This window comes from Ailuropoda melanoleuca, chromosome 13 (assembly GCF_002007445.2).
Source record: "Ailuropoda melanoleuca isolate Jingjing chromosome 13, ASM200744v2, whole genome shotgun sequence".
In the NCBI taxonomy this organism is placed as follows: domain Eukaryota; kingdom Metazoa; phylum Chordata; class Mammalia; order Carnivora; family Ursidae; genus Ailuropoda; species Ailuropoda melanoleuca.
The window spans coordinates 13,950,292-13,961,327 of record NC_048230.1 but is presented as its reverse complement, the minus strand read 5'-3'; the positions used below and the strand labels follow the sequence as shown (position 1 = coordinate 13,961,327).

The 11,036-nt window shown below is 42.4% G+C and overlaps 2 long non-coding RNA genes across 3 annotated transcripts; both read right to left on the bottom strand.

The window, feature by feature from the left end:
- Nucleotides 1-530: 530 nt before the first annotated feature.
- LOC117795628 lies at nucleotides 531-9,137 on the bottom strand. Of its 2 annotated transcripts, XR_004619699.1 has the most exons (6): nucleotides 9,091-9,137; nucleotides 8,226-8,360; nucleotides 4,869-4,961; nucleotides 2,884-2,993; nucleotides 1,346-1,397; nucleotides 531-894 (listed from the first exon to the last, which is right to left on the bottom strand). It is a non-coding gene; the product is annotated as an uncharacterized LOC117795628 (long non-coding RNA). The 2 variants fall into 2 exon arrangements; XR_004619698.1 differs by lacking the exon at nucleotides 8,226-8,360.
- A 33-nt stretch (nucleotides 9,138-9,170) lies between these two features.
- On the bottom strand, nucleotides 9,171-10,692 carry LOC117795627. Its single transcript, XR_004619697.1, has 2 exons — nucleotides 10,121-10,692; nucleotides 9,171-9,211 (listed from the first exon to the last, which is right to left on the bottom strand). It is a non-coding gene; the product is annotated as an uncharacterized LOC117795627 (long non-coding RNA).
- Nucleotides 10,693-11,036: the final 344 nt, after the last annotated feature.

Sequence of the window (11,036 nt, the reverse complement as noted above, 5' to 3'; positions counted from 1 at the left end):
TGCACAACAGCACACAGCTTCTAAGAAAAGGTTTTCATTCGCATGTGAAGGCTCCCAACTTGAGGTAGATGAAGGTATATCGCTCCTCTAAAAACCAGGCTAGACACGTGTATGCATCTGGCCAGTAGTCACTAGAGGCTGAATTAGAAAAAAGGTTGTGATCTTCATCTCACCACAATTTCATTCCTCTAAGGCACTAATGATGTGAGGCAGGTATACAATCTGAAATATACAGAAATGATGTCTGTTCACCGTAAAGAGTTCAAAATATCTTGGGCTTTTATTCCTACCTGTACTTTCATCATGTAAGTCAATTGTAGCTGGAATGGGAATACGGCAATCCTAGCCAAGAGGAAGGCAGTATTTCTGTTCTAAAAATACAGATGACTGGTGCCGGTTTACATGAGAGAGGGTAGCAGTAGCTGCTTATATGTCAAATGTTGTTTACAGAAATTGAAGCCTCTTTGGGTGGCAGTTCCTCTCCCGATAATTAAAACACAGAAATATCTCTTACACAGCTAAAACCTAAATGGTATTAAAAGTAAACATTTTATTATATAACAGGAGTTAAAGTTTTCAAAAATCTTAAACAACAAAACCAAAAGCCATTCTGCAAACAATGAAGAAATCTTACAATAAAAGCTACCTTTCACTTTTCAGAAATCTGAACTAAAACCAAACTGTTAAATGTGCTGCAAACAGACGGGGCCAGTGGTTCTGTCTACCGTGGTGGCCGCACAAAGTGTGAGCTACGGAATCCCTGCCCTGCTGGTGACTGAAGCAGATGAGGAGAGGCGGGAGTTCACAAGCAGGACACTCACACTCAGGCCAGGAGACCACCTATGATCCAATTCCCATCAGTCTGACAAGTCACTCTGATCCAGCACGATTATCCTGTGGGTGTATTTTTTAAAGAACAACAACAAAAGAGGGGTTTCGAGTTGGTGTACATGTTTTTTAAAGACACAAACAGCAGTTTCTTTCTATTCAACTGAATTCAAGGGAAGGGATTTTGATCTTTATATTCAAAGGAGATGATCATGGGAATGCGCAATGACTGCAAACCAACTGAGAGCAGCATTCTGTCCTCCCTCTGTCTAAACTGCTCTTGCACTGACTCTACTGACTACTTCACCAAAGTTGGCATGAATTTCACCTTATATCTTAATTAACTATAAACATTAACAGATAAAAAACTGAGCAACTCTGACTTCATTATCATTTAAAGAAATTTATCAGTAACTTTATCATTAATATTTATTTAGATGCTGGTGAATGTTTAAAGCCTGCTTCTGTTGTCTACAGACAGTGAACTTTGATCTAGAAGTATAAGCCAACTCATTACCTGGATGGTTCAGACCAACCCAGTCGCTTCCAAAAACAGGGCTTTAGTTCCTCTTGATGAAATATAGAAAGAAGAAAACACAACCAGATTACTGTGGGTCAAAGGGGGCCAGTATTCAGAAGTCACATTAGTGTTCTCTCTCTAGTTTCGGGTGGACTGTTTGACCAACAACGGTTGTTTTCTTCTACAGAGAGAGAATCTTTCTAAAAACATGGTTAATGGGCTTCCCCTCCTAACATTCTGCAGCTCCCTGTCACAGCAACAGACACTAATGATGCTGATTCACAAAGTCCCTGCATTATGTTCTCGGTGAATTCAACACTAGCTAAATGCTCACACACTCTGGGCCCTGTGCCAGTCAGGGTCGCAGAGGAAATCAAATGCACCCCCAAGCCCTTCAACGAAGTGACTATTTACACAGGTACAGTCAGAGTTAAGGGAGCAGACAAGGGATGGCAAGACATCCAGTGACTAGCAGCCATGGGAGGCCATTATCACTCCAAAGTCTAAAGGGACTGGGGTGGGGGGGGGGACACAACAGTTACTGGAACCCAGTGACAGCTGGAACTGAGAAGGACAGGCTGCCTTACAGAGGCTGTGTTTCTGGAGGGACACCACTTCTGTGCAGAGATGAGGTGTTGGACGAAGGCAGGCAGGGGAAGTAATACCCCAGCTACTCTTCTGCCCTCTTCCCACTGACCAGTGGGAAGCCTGCTGGCCAGGAAGCCCAGGAGATACAGTCCACAAAGCACAAAACAGGGCAGAGAAAGGAGGAGAATGAGAATGAACCAGGGAAGGGATGCAAGGGATACCAGATATTCTGAAAGAGTTAATATTTCTAACTTCCTAAGTAGGAGGAACTTAGATATAAGAGGGTGTCATATGTGAATGATGCCTAAGGCTCTGTCGAAATAGTTTTGGAATAAGATTAATTTATACCGTTCACATTACTTGTAGACTCCATATAAATTCCACAGTTTATGATTTCTTATCAGATTCTGCAGCCTCTGTGTGAGCTAAATTTAGAACTCTTTTGAAGACCCTAGACAATGAGAAGCAAAACATCNCTTCCTAAGTAGGAGGAACTTAGATATAGGAGGGTGTCATATGTGAATGACGCCTAAGGCTCTGTCGAAATAGTTTTGGAATAAGATTAATTTATACCTTTCACATTACCTGTAGACTCCATATAAATTCCACAGTTTATGATTTCTTATCAGATTCTGCAGGCTCTGTGTGAGCTAAATTTAGAACTCTTTTGAAGACACTAGACAATTAGAAGCAAAACATCTTTCCAGACAGTGTGCTAGATAAGATGATGAGACTGGCCAAAGGCTTGCTTTAGAAATAGAATTGGATGTTGTTACTGTTTTGTGATGAAGCTATGACTGGCAATGAACAGAAAACGTGGGCTGAACTACAAGAGAAGAGCATAGAAGGATTATGTATAGCATCTGCAAAACATTTCTAAATAACTCGGATGCTCATCACAGCCCAAGGACTCCAGGCTACATTATAAAACAGTCATTCATTCATACCTTCTTCAGAAGTTCCTAAAAAGCTGTCTGATTTCCTCCTCTCTGATTTGATCCTTTCTTCCCCTTTTCTCTTCTTTTCACCAGCTTCTTGATCCTTGATATTTGCCTCCCTTCAATGACAATGATTTTGAGCATCAAACCATATGCACAATGGCCAGGAGAACAAGACTGCTCCAAAGGAATCATAATAGGTAGCACTAGTGGCCAGCATTGGCTGGTGCACTATCATGTACATTAACTCATTTAAATCCTTATTACAACTATATGAGGTAGTTACCATTACCATTACCGTCCCCATTAAGTGATGAGGAAACTGAGGCACAGAGAAGTTAAGTTACAGGCCCCGTAAGTCCGACGCAAGCTGCCTGTCTCAGACGCTGCTCTCAACCTCTAGCCTATATTATTCACCTCCACCCAACCCCCACAAAGCATTCCACTTATGTTCTAATTGGTGTCTTTTTTATAACCACCATTTATTTTATTACCTTACTTCATGTCCTGAAACTCTCTCTGAAGTATCTCTGACTGAAGTATCTAATGACTTAAGACCATGTCTGCCAAACTAGTAAGCAGAAAGCATCTCCCCCACTCAACTGTAAGCTCCCGAAGGGCAGAGACACCCTACCCTCTGCTTCTCCAGCACAGCACTTGGCTCACTGTCAGTGCTCAACAGACCCTGGCTCAACCAATTTGACACTGTTTAGGGATTTTTCTTCTGTTTTCATTTGCTAAATATTCAAAACAAAATATGTGAAACAAGAGAGAAAATAAAGCCCGGTAGAGCAAAAAGGACGTTTTCCCTCCTAACCTCTCATCACTAATAGAATCATAGGCTCTAGCACTGGAGGAAGCCTTCGGGGTCTCCTCCACCTCCATCCAAATGCCCGGACCCAGGGTTGTCTAGCCTGTGCTTGAGTGGGAGGAGCTGTTGCTCAAGGCAGCGTAAAGGCAGTTGCCTTCTCTATCGGATAGCTATGGCTCTTAGAAAGCGTGCGCTTTGCAGAATAAAAATACCTTACTCTGCGGTTTCTAGTCACTAGCTCTGTCCTTTGGGCAGAAGAGAGTAGGCAGACTCTCTTCGCTTTACAGTGTCTCGGGTATTTGAGGGCAACTATCAAATTCTCCACCCCATCTGTGTTTCTCAGGCTAAGCGCCCCCAGCTTCTTCAGCTGTTCTCATAGGACATGGTTGCCACCTTTTTCTGTTTGTCAACATCCCTTTTAATATATGGCACCCAGAAAGACATCCCACCCTGTGTCCTAGGAGTCCTCTCTCTAGCAGGAGACATCACCTTGCCCCGGACTACACGTCTGTCTGTTCAGCACCAATGTTGCATTGACCTTTTTAGCAACTGCATCAAACTGAGACTTCATGGAGTCGTTATTTATGCCCTCTTCAAGAGAAATTTCTTGAATTCTTACCATGTCTCAAAATGCATGCTAAATGCCGAGCATATAAAAATAAGACACACTTCCTCCCTTCAATGGAACTCCAGCGAGGAGGATCTTTCAATCAAAAATTCTCCATTAGGTCAGATCCCTCACACTGTACATATCTCAATGCTCACTTTCATCTTTTAGAGGAATCTAACATTTCCACTGCCAAGACCATTTTGAATCCAGTCTATCACCTACCACATTAGCATTCATTCTGAGATTTGTGTTATCTAAAAACTTGATAAGCATGCCTTTTTTGATTTAATTCAAATGGCTGGTGAAAATGTTGAAGGTGACAAGGGCCAAGGTACAGCAATCGTAGAGGCCTCTCTCTATACTGATATCAATCTGCTAATCAATATCTTGAGTGCTGTGGGTGGTTGGAGGAAGAGGGGCAGACAGGAGCCAACGTTGGCTTAACAACAGCAATGTAATGACATCACCAGACACTCATTCTTCAAGGAACTGAGGTATTTTTTTAAAAAACCTAAAATCTAGACCTCCTTCCTGAAAAGTAAGAAAATGATCCCCTGATGGGAGAACAATAACCTTGTAGAGCCTTCAGGCAGATCTTGGAGCTCCGTGCTGTACTCAGGGGGGTGTAGCCATCTTTCTAGGTCCTCATCGAGAGTAGAGTGAGCTCTGTCCAAGGGCAAGCAAAGAGAATTGAGACAATCCTTGTCCCATGTCAAAGAGACACAGTGTTTTAGAGTGGGAAAGACCCTTCGAACCTGTGCTTTCACTGTACACATGAGAAAATGAGAGCTCGGTGAGATTGTAACTAGAGTAGCAGAGGTCACTTAGATCTGATTTAAATGCAGACCCAAGCTCTGCTTTAGCCCCTTGATCAAGAGCCTCAGCACCCGAAAGAACAGTTAGCTCCCAAAGTCCCAGGCTAGACTCAGTCTCAATTCCAGGTCATTAAGTCAATTTCCACCTGAGGCTACAACTGTATGCTCATTCCTACAACTTTTTTGGATGAAGGACTGCCTCTGAGGCTAAAGGATGCAGAGAGTGCTTTCGGAAGGCCTGAAAAGTCCCACCGTGGGCATCTATCTGTGTCCAGCTCAGCCAGCCCTTTTGGGAAACAGTAATACTAGCTAACTTTTGATCACAAGCAAAGCACTTTATACAACCAAATTTAACTTGGCCTTTTTGAGCTAATCTTCTTTTGCTTAAATAACAGTGTACATTTTTACTGAAGGTGTTTTGGGGAGATGGAAGGGCTGGAGTTACATCATACATTATAGAAAAAAGATTTCTTTTTTTTTAAATTATTTTTTTAAAAGATTTTATTTATTTATTTGTCAGAGAGAGAGCATGCACAAGCACAGGGAGCAGCAGACTCCCCACTGAGTAAGGAGCCCATTGTGGGACTTGATCCCAGGACCCTGGGATCATGACCTGAGCCTAAGGCAGACGCTTAACCGACTGAGCCACGCAGGCATCCCTAGAAAAAAGATTTCTAAAATTTTTTTAAAGTATTTATCTTCCTCCCCCTTTACCTCTTTGTCTTTTCTATCTCCCCAGGACCTTCCTTGCAGGTCCCAGGGCTCCAGTCTCCTCCTCCACTTCCCAGACCTTCCTTTCCAGATCTCTTTCTTTTCCTTCCTCATACAGAATAATTTAGCCCTTAAAGAGTGTGACAGAAACTGGATTCACTACCTAAAAGTTATTCATAGCACTCTTCTCCCTTCCGTTCCTCTTCTATAGCAGATAAAAAGCTAAAAACTCAATTTCTAGTCTCCCTTGCAACTGAGAGTGGCCATGCATCACATTTGGCCAGTGAGATATAAGTGGGCACTACTGAGGAGGACTTCTGGGAAAGTTCCTGCTTTCCAGATAAAAAGAGGCAGAATCAGAATATTCCTTTGCCCCACCCTTTAATTTCTGCTTGGTGTGTGGACTGCAGCCATCTTGCAACCAGGAGGTAACAAGTCTGAAAATAAAGGTCAACACGTTAAGGTGGCAAAGCAGGAATATCCAAAGAGCCTAAGTCCCTGGTCGCATCACTAAGCTCAATACCAGGCATNTGCATCACTAAGCTCAATACCAGGCATGCTCTGCCAACCGGGGGGGACAGCCTCTTGTTGTGTGAGACAAACTCATCCAAGCACAATGGTGGGGTTTTCTATCATTTGCAGCAGAAAGAATTCTGCAGGCTACCCTAAGGATCCACAGGACCAGGATTAGGATAAGGTGAATCTACAAGAGTAGATTCAGATCCTCTTTTTCTTCAAAACTTAGATATTTTGCTCGACGTGGATTTTTTGGCATCAATATTCACTTAAAAAGATATTGCATTAAAATAATTTATCTTGGGGCGCCTGGGTGGCACAGCGGTTAAGCGTCTGCCTTCGGCTCAGGGAGTGATCCCAGCGTTCTGGGATCGAGTCCCACATCAGGCTCCTCCGCTGGGAGCCTGCTTCCTCCTCTCCCATTCCCCCTGCTTGTGTTCCCTCTCTCGCTGGCTGTCTCTCTCTCTCTGTGAAATAAATAAATAAATCTTTAAAAAAAAAATTTATCTTGGGGCGCCTGGGTGGCACAGCGGTTAAGCGTCTGCCTTCGGCTCAGGGCGTGATCCCGGCGTCATGGGATCGAGCCCCACATCAGGTTCCTCTGCTGTGAGCCTGCTTCTTCCTCTCCCACTCCCCCTGCTTGTGTTCCCTCTCTCCCTGGCTGTCTCTATCTCTGTCAAATAAACAAATAAAATCTTTAAAAAAAAATTTATCTTGACTCCTGCATTTTTTGGTGTCTCCTTCAATTTTGTGCCCAAGGAGTGTGTCTCATTCACCTCACGCCAGTCCTGGTCCCGAATGATGGTTAGGACAAGGCAAGAGAAGTCGAAGGCACAAGAGGTGAGCTGAAGTGGTTTACCTTACAGCATGGGTCAAAGGAGAGCTCTGAATCAGGAGTGGAATAGGGTTTCTTGAGGCAACCTTGTGTTTTTAGACTCAGCTGTCTGGATGATTGCCCCCTTTTTCTCTTATTTGGCTACAAAGATCTAAAAATTCTCTCCCGAGGCCTTTAATCGAAACATTTTTGAAAAAAGGTGAAACCNAATAATTTGTCTTGACTCCTGCATTTTTTGGTGTCTCCTTCAATTTTGTGCCCAGGAGTGTGTCTCATTCACCTCACGCCAGTCCTGGCCCCGAATAATGGTTAGGACAAGGCAAGAGAAGTCGAAGGCACAAGAGGTGAGCTGAAGTGGTTTACCTTACAGCATGGGTCAAAGGAGAGCTCTGAATCAGGAGTGGAATGGGGTTTCTTGAGGCAACCTTANGCTCTGAATCAGGAGTGGAATAGGGTTTCTTGAGGCAACCTTATGTTTTTAGACTCAGCTGTCTGGATGATTGCCCCCTTTTTCTCTTATTTGGCTACAAAGATCTAAAAATTCTCTTCCGAGGCCTTTAATCGAAACATTTTTGAAAAAAGGTGAAACCTATGTTTGCCTCACAAAATGAAGTAAAAACAAACAAAAACAAAAAATGACTAGAAAAAAAAACCTATTAAAAAATGGGCAAAGGACTTGAACAGTTATTTCTCCAGATAAAATATAAAAATGGCCATGGACCATATGAAAAGGTGCTCAACATAACTCATCACTGGGGAAATGCAAATCAAAACCACAATGAGATATCACCTCCCACTCATTCCATTAGAGTGGCTACTATCAAAAAAAAAAAACAAAACAAAAAACAAAAACAGAAAATAACAAGTATTGGCAAGGATGTGAAGAANAAAAAAAAAAAAAAAAAAAAAAAAAAACAAAAACAGAAAATAACAAGTATTGGCAAGGTTGTGAAGAAATTAGAGCTCTTGTGCACTGTTGGTAGGAATGTAAAATGGTGCAGCTGCTGTGGAAAACAGTATGGTATTTACTCAAAAAATTAAAAATAGATTTACCATGTGATCCAGCAACACCACTTCAGGGTACGTGTCCAAAATAATTGAAAGCAGGATGTTCAGAAGAGATATTTGTACACCCGTGTTCACAGCAGCATTATTCACAGTAGGCAAAAGGTGGAAGTAACCCAGTGTCTACCAATAAATGAAAGGATAAACAAAATGTAACACACACACACAGAAGAATTCAGCCTTAAAAAAGAAGGAAATTCTGGGGTGCCTGGGTGGCTCAATTAGTTAAGCATCTGCCTTCAGCTCAGATCACAATCCTGGGTCCCAGGATCGAGCCCCATATCAGCTCCTTGCTCAGTGGGGAGCTTGCTTCTCCCTCTCCCTCTGCCACTCCCCCTTGCTTTTGTGCTCTGTCAAATGAATAAAATCTTTAAAAAAAAATGGAGGAAATTCTGACCATGTTGCATGGATGAACCTTGAGGATATTATGCTAAGTGAAATAAACCAGTTACAAAAAGACAAATACTGTATGACTTCACTTATATGAGGTATCAAGAGGAGTCAGACTCATAGAAAGTAGAATGGTGGTTGCTAGGAACTGAGGAAAGGGGGAACGGGCAGTTGGTTTTTAATGAGTACGGAGTTTCAGTTTTGTAAGATGAATAATTTCAAGAGATTGGTTGCACAACAATGTGAATATACTTAACACTATTGAACAGTACACTGGAAAATTTGTTATGTTTATCTTATCACAATTACAATTAAAAGCAAAAAACTTTTAGGAATAGGGGCTATTGGAATAGTATGAAGATAGACCTTTCCTTCCCGTCTTATTTGTCAATACCAGAAGAAAAACTAATACAAACTAATACAGTATATTAAATCCTTTCAGAAGTCCAGCTTTTTCTGTTACCTCTCTGTATCCTCTTCTAGATCCGGAGTTTCTTTGGTCCAAAGCACNGTTTCTCTGGTCCAAAGCATACTGCTATCTTCTTTTTCACAGTGAGTTTCTTGTTCTTCTAAGTGCCTTTGATCTAAAAACAGTTGAAAGACTTAATTAGAACAACATCAAAAAAAAACTGAGAAAGCTGCCTTAAAATGGAGTGTAAAAAATTAAGGCTAATCAGTGGTCCCTGAAGTATGCATTGCATGACTTCTTCACAGGAGAACCAGGGACCAGGTGGCAGTCTGCAGGGTGCCTGCATTCACAGCAGCTGCTTCTGGGGTCTTGGGAGCTCTCTGGTGCCAGGTGAACCGATAGGAAACCTTACCTGTGCCAAGACTCAAGGGAGACAGAGGAAGCAGAGGAAAGAAAGGGCACATAGAAGAGGAGGCAGGAGACCCTGAAAACAAATTGCCCAGATTTACTTTAGGGGACTACCCTGTTCTCACTTGTTAGCTGTTTCTAGGTTGAAGCCCTAAGGAAGGAATTTGGGTGGGGAAGGGTAGTACCCTTTAACGTATGCCAAGCATTTCATAATGCTATCTCATTTTATCCTGCCAGTAGTCCTATGAAGGGAAAANTTACTTTAGGGGACTACCCTGTTCTCACTTGTTAGCTGTTTCTAGGTTGAAGCCCTAAGGAAGGAATTTGGGGGGGGGAAGGGTAGTACCCTTTAACGTATGCCAAGCATTTCATAATGCTATCTCATTTTATCCTGCCAGTAGTCCTATGAAGGGAAAATTTGCTCAGTATCTTACAATGCAGCAGGCACTGTGCATAGCACAATTGCATACATCAGGAGGTAGGAATTATCATCCCCATTTTACAGATGAGGATGACTGAGGCTCAGAGACATTAAACAGTTTGCAGTACGAAAGTGGCAACTGAGGTGGAATTGTGCCTGACTTCAAGGTCCACACTCCCCCAAATGTACCAATGTGCTGTTAAGGACAGTGTTACAGCAAGGACCTGATGAAAAAGATCTGGGTAGTTGGCTTACCATTTGCAGTGATGCCCAGATGACTTGCTGTGTTCTCCCCCAACACTGTGGATGAGGCCTGCTGCTGCTTCAAGTGCTCTGTCACAATAATACAAAAGCAGAACACAATTTACTTCTTCCTTTACATGTCACACCATCTCTAGGGCAGTGGTTCTCCAAGGGGGGCCCTAGGATCAGCAGCCTCAGTATACTTAGTTATACTCAGTATACTCTGACTTAGATACGCAAATTCTCAGGCCTCATCCCAGATCAACTGAGTCAGAAACTCTGGGGGTGGGGTTAAGCAATCATATTTTACAAGCCCTCCAGGTGACTCTGTCAGCTGATAAAGTTTGAGAACCACTGGTCTAGGGCATTCAATCTCCTCCAACACTAAAAATAAAAACAAAAATGGTAACGATGATAGGTCACACTTGCAGAGCCCTATGTGGCAAGTACTTTTTTTAACTTATACACATTCATTCAAGATTAATGTCTGCAATCTTCACAACAACCCTACAAGATTGATCATGTGATTGCCATTCCTATTTAGCAGATGAGGAAATGAAGGTAAAGAAAGGCTGGGGGGGGATCCTGGGTGGCTCAGTCGTTAAGCGNTCAGTCAGTTAAGCATCTGCCTTTGGCTCTGGTCATGATCCCAGAATCCTGGGATCTAGCCCCTCAGTTGGGTTCCCTGCTCAGCACAGAGTCGGCTTATCCCTCTCCCTCTGCCCCTCCCACCCCATCTGTGCTCGCACTCACTAATAAATAAAACCTTTATTTAAAAAAACTTAAATATTTAGAGTAAGTTTCATACTTGTGTCAAATTTAGAGGAAAAAACATCTTGTTCATAAAAAAATGATGTTTTTTTCCACTATTAACAAAATATAGATCAAAAGATGAAAGTTCTAAGAAATACCTTTTCCCATGTAAAAT